The sequence below is a fragment of the Oryzias melastigma genome, linkage group LG12 (assembly GCF_002922805.2).
Source record: "Oryzias melastigma strain HK-1 linkage group LG12, ASM292280v2, whole genome shotgun sequence".
Lineage (NCBI taxonomy): Eukaryota > Metazoa > Chordata > Actinopteri > Beloniformes > Adrianichthyidae > Oryzias > Oryzias melastigma.
Genome location: NC_050523.1, coordinates 11,023,436 through 11,036,889, shown reverse-complemented (window position 1 = coordinate 11,036,889; position 13,454 = coordinate 11,023,436).

The window sequence follows — 13,454 nt, the reverse complement described above, 5'->3', positions numbered from 1 at the left end:
AATTTGTCTGATTAACATGATATTTTAACACCTTTAAAAATTTTTAGTTGGACTGTTGAGACCCTTCACCATTGTATTGTTTTAGAAGTCATGCACCACAGGGATTACTTCATAGCTTCAAATTTGCTTACTTTTATTTGACTCTTTTGGCCTTCAGTTGTACCAGACATGAAATCAGATAATTAGGCTTCTTTTTTTCCTTAACTTTGAAGACATACAGTGTGTTCTATGTGCAGTCACTTCCTTGTTATAAGTTAATTTCTGCTGGCACACTAGTAGGACATCTGAACCGTAACAGGGTTAATGGTCAGTTCCTTGCAAAAGAAATAATAATAATAATAAAAAAAAAAAAAGATATCCTAAAAGTGATTAAATTCAGCCCAAAGGAAAGTAAACAGGTGCCTGAACTAAATGCTGGCTTCTCACTCAGACAAACATAATGTGCAATAAGTTAGAGGGAAAATAGATACAGAGGGAGGGAGATTATAGGCAACACTCCAGGCTGCGGTAACCTTGATGACACCCTTCATTACTATGTGCAGCCTGACATCCTGACAGAGGCATGCAGCACCAGATGGAGGGGAGGGACGGAGCGCCATTCCCACCCTCCACCCATCCTTTTCAGATTGGCATCAATAAGGAAAGCATGAGAAGGCGAGGGAAGGAAGGGACAGAAGTTGTGCCGGTGCTGTTTGACTGACACTGCACTGGCTCAGCCCTGCAGGACTGCCCTTGTCCTTGTGCTGTCACAGCAGGTGGCCTCAACTCTGGCCTGCCCTTGCCATATCAAAAACCAAATCCTACTACTGTGGGAGACCCACTTTTCAGCCCTTAAGCCGTTTCTTAAAACCTCCCACAGAATAAGTTTTCATGACAAGCATTTGAAGTGGTGGCAGAAGAAATGTAAATGTGATGGGGAAGATTTTACGAACAATAATATTTCGTATGACCTTTAAGATAAGAATGATTTAAAATAGTAAAATTTAAATGATCAGAGGTAGCATCTGCAGCATGTCCTTTTTAAGGACACTGGCTGTTAACACAGGGCCATCCAGCCTCTCTGTCTTCCTGGCAGCACTTTGATGAGCGCCCCTTGGGGTGACTCACCGTTACTTACAGAGCAGCGCACGGTTGTTAAGAATTGGATCAAAACAGATTGAGAGGAGGTTCAATGCACAGAGAGGGGAAAAAATGGAGCTGGGGATTCAAATGGAAGATAGATTAGATAGTGATGCATTATTTGAAAGACAAAAAATAGAGAAATGATGGGAGCAAGGACCAAGAAGAGGGTGGCTGCTGCAGTGCCAAACACTGTAAACATCTGCTGTCATGGCGATAAAAGAAAAAAACAGTCACCGGATGTGATGGGTGTCCTTCTCCATGTTAACTGGGTAATTAAATCATCAATCATAAGTGTAAATCAGTCCTGCTAATCTGTGCATATTAAAAATCTGATATAAATGTAGATAACTCCTGCCCTACTTTTACCCAGTCCTGATAGTTTTTTTTTTTTTTTTTTTAACTTACTCCACTATATGATTGAGTGTCAGTGGGGTAAATACATGACTGCCTGCTTTTCAAATTATAAATTAGAACATTAAATACAAAAGCAAAAAAATGCCTTTCCAGAACTACATTAAGATTTTCATTTCACTACTTGTCACAAACAGGCAGACAGCTGGTTACACGTTTATTAGTTTAATGAATAAAGCACAGCAAAAGTCCACAAAAATAAATCAGGGTCAGACAGACAGAGGTCAATCACAAGCATGGGATCATCCAAGAAGATACTGGAGTGGTCAGGGTCCACATGAGAGTCAGGGCAGGTGGCAGGCAATAAGAGATACAGCAGGGTCAGGTACACAGAAGATCAGGTCCAGATAGAAACACTCGGTAAAGCAGGCAGGGTGGCACAAACAATACTTCGCACCGAGTGAGACTCTATACAGTGCTTAAGTGTAGGAGTCCTTGGCAAATGAGAGCCAGCTGAGTGGCATCCAGGAACTGTGTGCTGGGGATGCTGGGAGATGAGGTGCAGTCAGTACTCTCCAGAGGGGGAGAAAGAACTCTGACTCCTGGCACTACCCTTCGAACTAATGTTTAACTTTTTCAATAAATGTAAACAATGGGGAAAAAAGACACACACTTCATTCAAACTGGATTTTTTTTACAAGTAAGGAAATTATTGGGTACTTGATGCACACTTTACTTAATGTCAGCATGAAGATTATGTCTTCAGATGTTTTTGTTTGATCACAGGGTTCATTAGAATTATACCCATAGCTGACTTCAGTTAACCCTTTAATACCAGAGGTACAAAATAAATCACACTCTTCTTTGTATTGGAATGAGTTGGTTTACCTGAAACTGTGTACTGCACAATGTTGGATATTAGAACTAATCTGCGTTTCTCCACTTCGGAATCCACCGGAGTTACGGAAAGGGTTAAAGAGTTAAGGTAATTTGAAAAACACCAACAATGAAGCTTCTTTGTTGGCACTTCTAAATGTATTTAAACATGGTTTCTACATTTATAAATGCTTTATGTTCCAGCCATAAGTCCGTTCTTTATTCCTCCAGTTCCTAGCCGCCAAAGGGTTTTACATCAGAATTCTGTGGATATCAAGTCATACTACTTTTAATTCAAAACCTGATTGTTTTTCTATTAGTTTTTCAATTTACCATTATGAACATAAATATTTTTATCATACATTTGCTGTTTAGTTCTACTGTTTTCCAGGTTTATCTGTTCATTGTAGATGAATGCAACATTAAGAGTCCCTTTAACAGTCTGAGCAACATTTTCACTGACATTCCTTCATTTCTGAGCACAAAATGCATCTGTGAACTCTCTGCAAATGAGTCATGCAAAAGCAAGTATACCTCCTACGTGCACACGTACAAATGCAACATTATTTAAGTCTTTTGTTGTGTTTGCCCACATCGTAATATTTCACACTAGCATTAATTGGCAGCAGCTCTGTCCCCTGGCTGTTAGTGCAGCAGTAAGAGGTGCACATTAGACCTGCTGAATTTGGTGGCAGATGGCAAAACTGTGTGTTCTCCCAGGGGGTGGCAGCCAGCTGCTCTTTCTTTGCCTCTGTGACTTGGGTGAATATTAAAGTTGCTTCAGTCTGTACATGGAAATGAAGGAAAGCCAACATGTTTCCTTCTTGATTCTCAGCACCATTTTCTTCATTAGAAATGAAGTTATTTCAGTTTTTAATTACTATAATATCAAATAATGCATAAAGAACAAAATACAGAGTAAAAAAAAACAACATTCTTGAATGTAAGAATGCTATTTTAAACACATTTTTATCCAAAGTAAGACGTCTAGTAGGTCTGGTTTGTCCTTCAAATGATAATTTCTCTCAACTCAGGATTCCACTCTGTCACATATAAAAATAGGGCCAAAGGTATTCCCATTGATTAGTCAGGTGAACTAGACACCTTTCCACAATGAGGTGAGCGTGCCATCCCATCAAATTAATTAATTACTGTTTGCCTTTTGGGAACCATTTAAATTTGTAGAAATGAGCCCGGGACAAGCAAGGTTAATTGGGCATTTAGTTCTCATAGCTCCCCCCCAAAACCCAGGAGAAGTCCCTAAAACAGAAACAGGTCTTCATAAAAGTGGCACAGTGACCCTTCCAACACACAACAAGTGGTTTCATGTCTGACCTCACCCATCTTGGAACTGATAAATGAATGAACCTGTCTTCGTAATGCCTCCCTATTCCGCTGCAATCCCTGGAAAGTAAGTGGAGAGCAATGCTGGAGAGGTGCTCGTGGCGTATGTTTTGAAACCATGATCGTGATGCATGTGTGTCTCTGCCCTGACAGAGACAGATGGAGTGGGAGCCACCAGATTTACCAGAGGAAGCAGTTTATAGAATATTGTCAGGGGAGAGTAAGCAGTTTCTGAAATACAGCTTTCAAGTCAGAGCCATCAATCTCACCACTGCCTGTCTACATCAAGCAAGCCCGAGAGCTAGTTTGTTCGCGCGCACAAAGAGGAGTAATATGCCGGGTTACTCGGTGGGCCTCAGAAACTGAGCAGCCACCAATAACGGCAAAGATCTACTCGGTAAAGGTGAAAGTTTCGGTCATTAGTATGTAAATAAATTGCCCCATTCTGTCAATCACACGTTAAAACTAGGACAGAAAAAAACAGAGGTCCTGTTTTAATGAAGTGCCATAGGGCTGTTTGCAGACAAAATATGCTTTAGACAGCAGCTTCTTTTTAAAAACACGTCAGTTTTATACATATCATGACCTGATTCTATTCTATAATGATGTACTTAACTTCTAAGACCATTAGGAAAATTTGTTATAGAATGAAAAGTTAAAAATATCTACTTCATTTGCACACACACACATATATACATACATGTATACTTAAACATATACATAGATACACAAATATATATATAATGTAATATATATATATATATATATATATATATATATATATATATATATATATATATATATATATATATATACTGTGTCCCCAAAGTATACAAAAATATTTTATAATGGACCATTTTGAAAAGTGTATTTGGGAAACTGAAGCTACAGACATGTCGAACATGCATGTTTCAGTATGTGGTAAATGCACATTCTTGAATGTATGTTTGGCCCATGTTGTTCACACTGTACAAGCAGGAAACATTTTTTATGGCGTTATTTATTAATAAAAACTCCACGCATGTATGAAACATTCCTCGCGGACATATCAGATACTCACAAGTGCATCTCCTGCGTGCTCATGTTTAATCCTCCCGCGATTTGAAAAAGTCATTGTGCAAGAGAAACTGTCTACTTCCGAGTGCGTGAGCTGGTCTTCAGGCACGAGTGATGCGAGTGTGCTAGTAGAATTTCAGTGAGCCCGCGCAACATTTAGTCATGTCTGCTCGAGGGGGCTCCGGCTCTGCTCGCGGAGAAACTTTTCGCGCACTTGTGAGAATTGGCAATTGGGGGTGGAGACAGAGGTGTGTTGGCTTTGGTTGTGCAAATATATCATAAATCTTGATTCAGCCTCTTCCTTCCACAGCTCTATTCTGATATACAAAGGACTTGGTGTCATGTAATTCCCACGGGGCACATACCGCTAATATTAATTTCTCCAAACAGTTGGTAGTTCAGTGAATTAAAAGGGATGCCATCTATTCGCCACTACCAAGTCTGAGTTGCTGATTGATCAAAGTTAAACCTCGTTTAACTTGCACACGCTTTCAATGGTTTTGTACGTAGAACCTAAAAACTGTTGTAGAAAGGTGTGTAGATTTTGAACGCAGATGTGTTTATGCACGTTTACCTTGACTTTTCATTGGAAGTGGTCTCTTGAATGCGTGTTCCCAAGGACAGTGTGAAAGTAGCATAAGAGTTTCTCCCAAAACTCTAAATGTTCTTTATAGTTTGAGATATCATCATCATATATATAAGTAATATAGTTCCTTTAATTTACGGTTGTAAATTATTGTTCTCTGACTTTTTAGTGGCAGCCATGGCACAGAGGTAGATCGGTTGACCTCCGATCACAGATTGATTTGTACTATGCCCGCCCATCTGTCAAACTGTCCTTGAGTAAGACATTGGACCCAAATTGCTTGTGGAGGCCTAGCTGGAAGCTTGCATGGCACGTTTGACAGTATCGAATAAGAGTGTGACTCTTAGGCACTTCTAAATAACTGCAATAACGGCCATTTATTATAAACCGTTCAGCAGGATGCCTTACTAGTTATTTGGCAACCAAGAAGGTGAACCGTAAATAATAGATGAAAAGGAGTCATAATACTGTGGAATTTCTAATTTAACACTGACTTCAGGCAGCAAAGAGAAGCTTACATGTCATTTGAATAAGTCAGATTCAAGTACAAAGTATTTGCAGTTTAGGCTTATGTGAAGTCACAAATATCTGTCCATCCATCTATGCGTCTTCTGAACCAGCTGAATCCTTCTCGGGGTCACGAGGTTGCTGGTGCCAACCCATATACTGTTGGATAAAGGCAGGATTGACCCTGTACAGGTCACCAGTCTGTGGGCCACACACACATGCACAGCTAAGGACACTTTGGCCATCAATCAGCCTATGAAGCATGTTTTTGGACTGTGAGGGGACACTGGAGTGCCCGGACAACCACACGCACCCACGCACCAGCCAGGATTTAAACCAAGTCTTCCTCGCCACAACACCATTGTATAAAGCATTTGACTAACCCAAGTCAAATTAAGTCTTTAGCTGACATTTCAAGTGAAAAGTTGCATTTTTCAAATGAATGTTTTAGGGTCACACATGTTTCTATAACTAGAAACAGGCTGTTGGTGAATTTGCATTCTCAATACAAAGGAACTGTGAAGAAGGCTTTTATTCTTTGACCCAATGTCGATGACCAGGATCTGAAAAAGTAAGAAATATGGATATTAGCATTGTTCACATGTCCAAACCTCAAGTGCTTGAGTCTCAAGTCACTTCTGCAAGGTGTAGTCTCAGGTCCAAATCCCCATTTCTCTGTTCTTACCTATAAAATGATTACAAAAAAAAAAAAAGCTTGAATTTTTTTTTTTTTTTTTTTTTTTTATGTTTTGAAGGTCCCTCTGTATGAAAAACAACAACGGTGATGCAGAGATGTTCCTATGGGCTTCTTCATCATATATATATATAAAAAAGTAATACATTTCTACTGCCGGGGTAAACAATACTTTCAGGTTCTTCTGTCAGATTCATGCTTGCAGTAACAACACATTTTCCAACCACAGGAAGTAAATCTGTGTGTACCTCATTATAAACTAGTCATTTTTCATTTGAATTCTTTTTTTTCTGCAAAAAAAATTCCCAATATATATATAGCATATGAAACTTTTATGATTAAATTCCAACAAGAGACTGAAATGGCTTATGTTTAATGTATAGCTACGATATATGAATTTTAGCATAACAACAAAAGTCTTAAGGTGAATCTATTATGAATATTTCAGATAGATCAATGAGTTTAGTTTCATTCTGTCTGTGATCCACAAGACAGCGTTCTTTGCAGCTTAACATTTGCATGCGGTTATTTTTTGTGTGTATGTGACTTGTCACAAATTCACTAGAAGGCCCTTAACTTCAGTTTTCACACATTTATGTCATATACAACAGTTAACAAGATTCTAGAATAACAACAGCCTTGAGGTGTTTACGGTGTAGTGTCTTCAATTATCAGGAGAGCTACCTGCCAGGTTGTGTCTAATTCCTTGCAAGGCAATAGTGTACTCTAACAAGTGAGTTTATTCCTGTCTGCTGTTCGTTCTGCCCAGAGGAAAGCAACTGTTCTATCCTGTCTTGATTTGACATTTATATAACTTAGCCTGTATTGTTTCTCCTCCTTATTCATGATTCATTGGTCCTTTCTTAGCCCTTCTCAGGTACTTACCTTTTTAAGTAGAGGCACTGGGTTTGGTGAACTTTAATAAATATGTTTATTTTTTTCAGTATTTCCTTCAGAACGTAATCCATTCTTCTGAACCAGGATGCAAAAAGACCGAAGGCTTATGAATAAATGGATATAGAGATTGGATTTGGTAGCTATACTTAAAAGAAGCTATCAGCATTCTCTAGACACTCGGCCATGCAGAAGTAATGCAGTCATTTATATATAAATATATATAAAAGGCTCCCTAAAAAGCTGAAAGGAAGCTGTTAAAACTTCATAGATGCAGTGATAATAAAACATCTTTACATTAGGCTAAAACAACCAAAACCATATTTTTATTAACTTAAAATGTAGAAGCAATGCAAAAAAATAAATACTGAATTTATTTAAATTAAAAAATAACAGCAGCCATTTCTTTTCATTTAAATGAGCATTCGTTGAAACTCATTGCTTGTAATTTTGTCTGTCCGTCAATCGAAATGAAAGGACACATTTTTAAAGACGGAGTAAAACTTTTACTCATTCAAGATTATTTATGGATGAAAAACACACAAGATTCCTTCTGCTCCCATTATGAGTGGATACCTCAGCAAGTTCACCCTAAGGCCAGACCGAACGATGATCAAAGAAGCTGCATGAAAGTAAAAACACCCATATATCAGACTTTTAAAAACTGAATTAACATGACAAATTTGAATGTCTTTTTTTAAAGAAAGATTCAGATAGATTCTAAATGAAAGCTGCCTTCCTTAGGAACGCCTCACCTGCAATAGAAATTTCAAAGCCAGGTGAGGTAAAAAAGTAATCAATTTCAGATATGACTAATTGTCGTAGTTCTTGAATTAAGTCTCTTTTATACTCCCATAATCTAGATGCTTTGGGTTTCTAGGGTGCAAAGTCGACACAATCGGAAAAGATTTAATCTTTATCTCCTAGAATCGTTTATTCCTCTCAGGGGTTGTCCTCATGTGCCCTGAACGCCTGCTGGTATCTGGTGACAGGGTCAAGAGGCAGCAGTCCTTTGTATTGAAAGCATGGAAATAAGAGCAGGGGAAGCTAAGGGCTAGCCTTCAGGCCTCATATTCTAATTCTAGGAATGGGGCTTTTGACACCAAGCTGGCCAAGAGAAATATTCCTTTGCCAAGAGCCCATTGTGATAGCTGAGGGAAAGAAATGTTTTGGTCGTGAGGCTTCAATTCCCACGGGCAGGCCAATCAGCCAGGCGCTGCTTCTTCCCTCCAGGTCAGCTAACTTAGCCTTTAGCCTCTGCGGATCAGCTTATTGCAAGTCGCTGTAAACTTTAACTTCCACAAGCTTTCGTGACAAGACTCTATTATTTTTAGGCGGTGATATTTTTTATTCAGAAACCTGACAACATTTTTACTAAAAAAGGCATATTTTTAAACTGCAATTCTGACATTTTTTAGGCTTAGTTGGTGGCATCCCTCCAAATGTTGAAGCTGTATAGTCAGCTTTGAGGGACATGTATAAACAAATTACTGACTTGATAGTTCTGACTTCTGCAAGTAAGAGAATGTAGGAAAGAGCATATATCTTCTGGAACTCCTCTTATAACCCAGAGGTTTAGCTCCAGTATTGACATTCTTTTGACTACTGTAACCCTTGATACAATTTGTGAATTCCAGTGGATTCTGAGGCAGTAAAAAGCAGGCTTGGTCTAAAATGCAACACTGTATGGCAGGGAAAAGTTTACACAATCCACGTAAATCAGCTGATTCTGTCATGGAGAAAAGTGGCTTTGCACTGCTTTTACCTGCATCAGAATCGTTGACTGTATAAATGGATGGACACGTATGATGTCACCCATAGTAAATGCCTTACCTGTGGCTCCAGCAAAATGAATCCATTGCAGTCGCCATTTTTCTTTAATATGGGCCATTTGGAGCAAGTCGACAGAGATTGGTCCAAGTTGTCTAAGTCAAAGTGTCTATGTCAATTACTATAGCCAATCACGAGAAGGTTTGTTCAAAGTCTACACCACTTCCACTGAAAGCAGCTTGTGAGTAAATGTCAATCATTCGAGGTGGGGGCCGGCAGGCACCACATGCTTTTACTGAGGCAACTAATTGGTCAGTTTTTAACTTCAATCCCTTGCAATTTAAAATTTAAAAAAGTTATAATGTAAAAAAATAGGGTTAGCAAGAAAATGTTAAGAAAATTGTATCAAAGTAAGAATTATTATTCTAGCAAACAGAATGGCTGAGTAATAATGGTCTATTTCTCAATAGAAATCTATGGGATTTTGGCTTCTTGGAACCAGATGGTACCTCCTATTTGGAACACAGGGGAGGGGTCACACAGTCCATTCCCCATCTCCAGTCAATGGTCAGAATAAGCTGATTCATGGTGTTCGCATACGTAATCGCGGTATGTCAAAGAGCGTGTGATATTTAGATGTCGCTAGTGACAGCTCCAGTTTTAAAGGGTTAAAAATTAATACTTGACTTAACATAATAAAACTTTTAATGACTTAAATGACATTCAATTTGATTTTTCAAATATCTGTTATAAGTCAATTAAAGCCTGACATGCTTAGATAGTTTTTCCAAAATCCAAATCAAAGCACAATGGTTTGGGTGTACAATCCAGATCTTTGACTGTTTGGCTGTTTTACTGCAAATTCAGGGATCGTACAGTTTCACAGACGATACATTTAAGGATTTTTAAGCTCTCTTAGTACACTTCAATTCAAATTTAAAACCATATGTGCAAAGAAAATGAAACAGTCTGCCGTTACTTACTCTATGTGTGCATTTTAATAGACACGATCCTCAATTTGCCAAGTTTAAATTCTTTTTTGGATTTGCACTAACCACCATGAGTAACCCCTATTTTTAAGCCATTTCTCCATAAATTTGCTCTTTTCCATTTTGCCGCCCCAATAAGCATGAGCAAATTAGTTAGCTGAGGTTGAATAACTCATGACCAGTTCATGACCTTATGACATGGCTCATCCAGGAAATGTTTTTTTTTTTTTTTTTAGTCACATGAAGTCACATTGTACATACAAGAAAAAAACTAAGATCTATTCTCTAGACTTAAAGACAATGGCAAGCATTTTCAAGCCTTATGTTTGTAAAATTTAACATAAGACCTTTCAAGACTTTTCAATGATCCACAGCCAGCACCCTGTAATTTCCCAGATCAGGGGTGTTCAGTCAATGAGAATCTGGAAACATCTGAGTGCAAGAAGAGAAGGAAGAGCTAGTTACTCAGGCTTGGGCAGACCTAGTTTAGGTACTTAGGTACTCTCTGGTAAAAAGGTGGTTAACTGGACAGAAAAATAGTTAATCTGCATCAACTCACAAGTTCAATTAAAAAGTCTGTCCATCAACTGGTAAATATGCTTGAGATCCCTTTGTGCATAAAATGTTTCTTACAAATACTCTTCACTAAGAACATTGTTACCGAAGAACAATGACAGAAGAACATTAGCAATTATACAAATACCCAGTTGACATCATGCAAGCACATGGTGTGAATGCTTACTTGATAAACCCAAAACAGCAATAATGACTTGTTGAGAGCGTTAATGGAAGAGTGAGCCGTTTTCCACAGTGTAATTTACTTTAACATAAAGATTGAACAACCCACAGGATGACAGACCTAAAGACGTGACAAAATACTTCAGGAAGACATTTGACTCCTAAACGAGGAACATGAAATACCACAACATTTCTAGGACATACCAGCAGGTTATTATATTTCAGGAAGTAAGAATGATTCAAAATGTTCTCTTAATTCCTTAAAAGAATTGGCTTCTAGAAAGGTAAAGAAAGACAAGGTAGACAGGTATATTAATACTAGATTTGACTAAGGGGGGCCTCTGATTAACAGATTTTTCTTACTTGTTCGTTTTTCAGATGAAGCTTGAGAGAAGAATGGCCACGCTGCAGGGGGACGTTGATCGAAGCAGCCGTCTTTCATGTGAGGGTGGTAAAGCAGTTGAGAATTTCTTTTTCTCTAAATAAAGTGGCTGCTTACAATAGACCCTGCTTCCTTTTTTTTATTTATTTTTCTTTTCCCAACCCACTTGACTCACAAAATCCTGAATAACAAAGCATGAGGTCATACACTGGGAACCCTTTCAACACACCGAGATACTGTAATCCAAAGACAATCCAAAAATCAGAAAGACTTAGATCAGAACTCTTAGAGAAAAAATTACTTTTCAGTGGGAAAAAAGAGAATAGAACAGAAACACACTGGATCAAGAAGCAAAGACGACATAATCTGTCTCCAAATCGACTTTGAGCTGTAGAACATTGTGACTTGCAGAGGTGAAAACAATGAACTTGATTGCAGTGAAGCTGACAGACAATGGGAACTGCAGGAAGTGTATGACCAACTACAGGCTCCTAACTATAGCTGACAGACTTGACATTTACTGAGGCTGCCTTGTTACCACAGTTAGGAGGCCAAAGTTCAAGTTTTGGCTATTCCTTTTTGCGTTATATTTCCATATTCAAAATACGCGAACAACCTAAAACTAATATTGTGTTTTTTAAAGTAACTATTCGATTGGTTTTAACTCTTTAACATCAGAAATGTTACCAGGAACATCTAAATAACACGCTTCTTGAACTATTGTAACTCTTTAACTGTTTACATAATGAATATAATTCCCCAAAAAGTTCATGTGGAGAAAAGATACTTTACATATCAGCTTTACATTTGTAAGGTGTTCAAAACCGGTTTTCTCCAAGACTGATTTATTTGATTGCGTAAGCAAGTCACTGCTGTCAAGTGTTATGCTACATACACACCTGGCATTGGACACACATTCAAGAACACGCTAACCAGGTATTTTTGAACACGCTTTTCAATTACGCTGTTCACACTAGACTGTTGCTACCTGGCGTATGTTCTCACAGCTGTAGGAGGCTTGGTGCGAAATGTCGAAGAAGTGCATATCTTGTAAATTTTGCTCCAGAGTATTTTCTTTGACGATCCTATTACGATTATTTAGTCATGGTGTCCTATAACTCCAAACCACAAATATTAGTTTCTCCTTTGTGATCAATTTTCAAACAATTGGTACTTCCATGTTTTGAAAAGGCATTAAATCCGAGTCCCTTTGGTCATAGGTCAACTGGTTTAACTTTTGACCCACGTTCAATGGCTGCGGGGTTTGTATGTAGAGTCCAAAAACTGACTTAAAAACTTGTGTGGTGATATGTGAACGTGAGAGTTTGAACGTAGAACCTCAAAACCTGCATATAGATTTGTTTACATAGACACTTAAGTGGAAATGGTCACTTGAATGTTCATGATGTGATATACATTATAATACCAAAAGTATTCCCTCAACCATCCAAATGATCACAATGAGGTGTCCTATTCACTTGGCCTGGCCAAATATTCCTCAGTCAACTGTCAGCTCTGTGGAACAGTTTGGGAACAACAGCAACTCAGCCACCAAGTGGTAGGCCACGTAAACTGACAGAGAGGGGTCAGCAGGTGCTGAAGCGTATAGTGCAAAGAGGTCAATTGCTCAAAACTTCATGTGACCTTTAGATTAGTCAAAGTACAGTACGCAGAGAGCTTCATTGAATGGGTTTTCATGGCTGAGCAGCTGCATCCAAACCACACATCACCAAGTGCAACAATGCGTTGGATGCAGTTGTATAAAGTGGTGGAGATGTCTTCTCTGAAAATCTGATGGACGAGACTGCGAGTGGAGGTTGCCAGGAGAACAGTACATTTTGGAGTGTTTTGTGCTAAGTTTTAAATTTGGTGGAGGAGGAATGATGATGTGGGCTTGTTTTTGAGGAGTTGGGTTTGGCCCCTCAGTTCCAGTGAAAGGAACTTTGAATGCTTCAGGATACCAAAACATTTTGGACAATTCCATTGTCCCAACTTTGAAGGAAGAGTTAAGAGCTGGCCCCTTCCTCTTCCAACATGACTGTGCACAGTGCACAAAGCAAGGTCCACAAAGACATGGAGGACAGAGTCTGGTGTGGATGAATTTGCCTAGTGGCCTGCACCGAGTCCATACTGAATGAATATTGA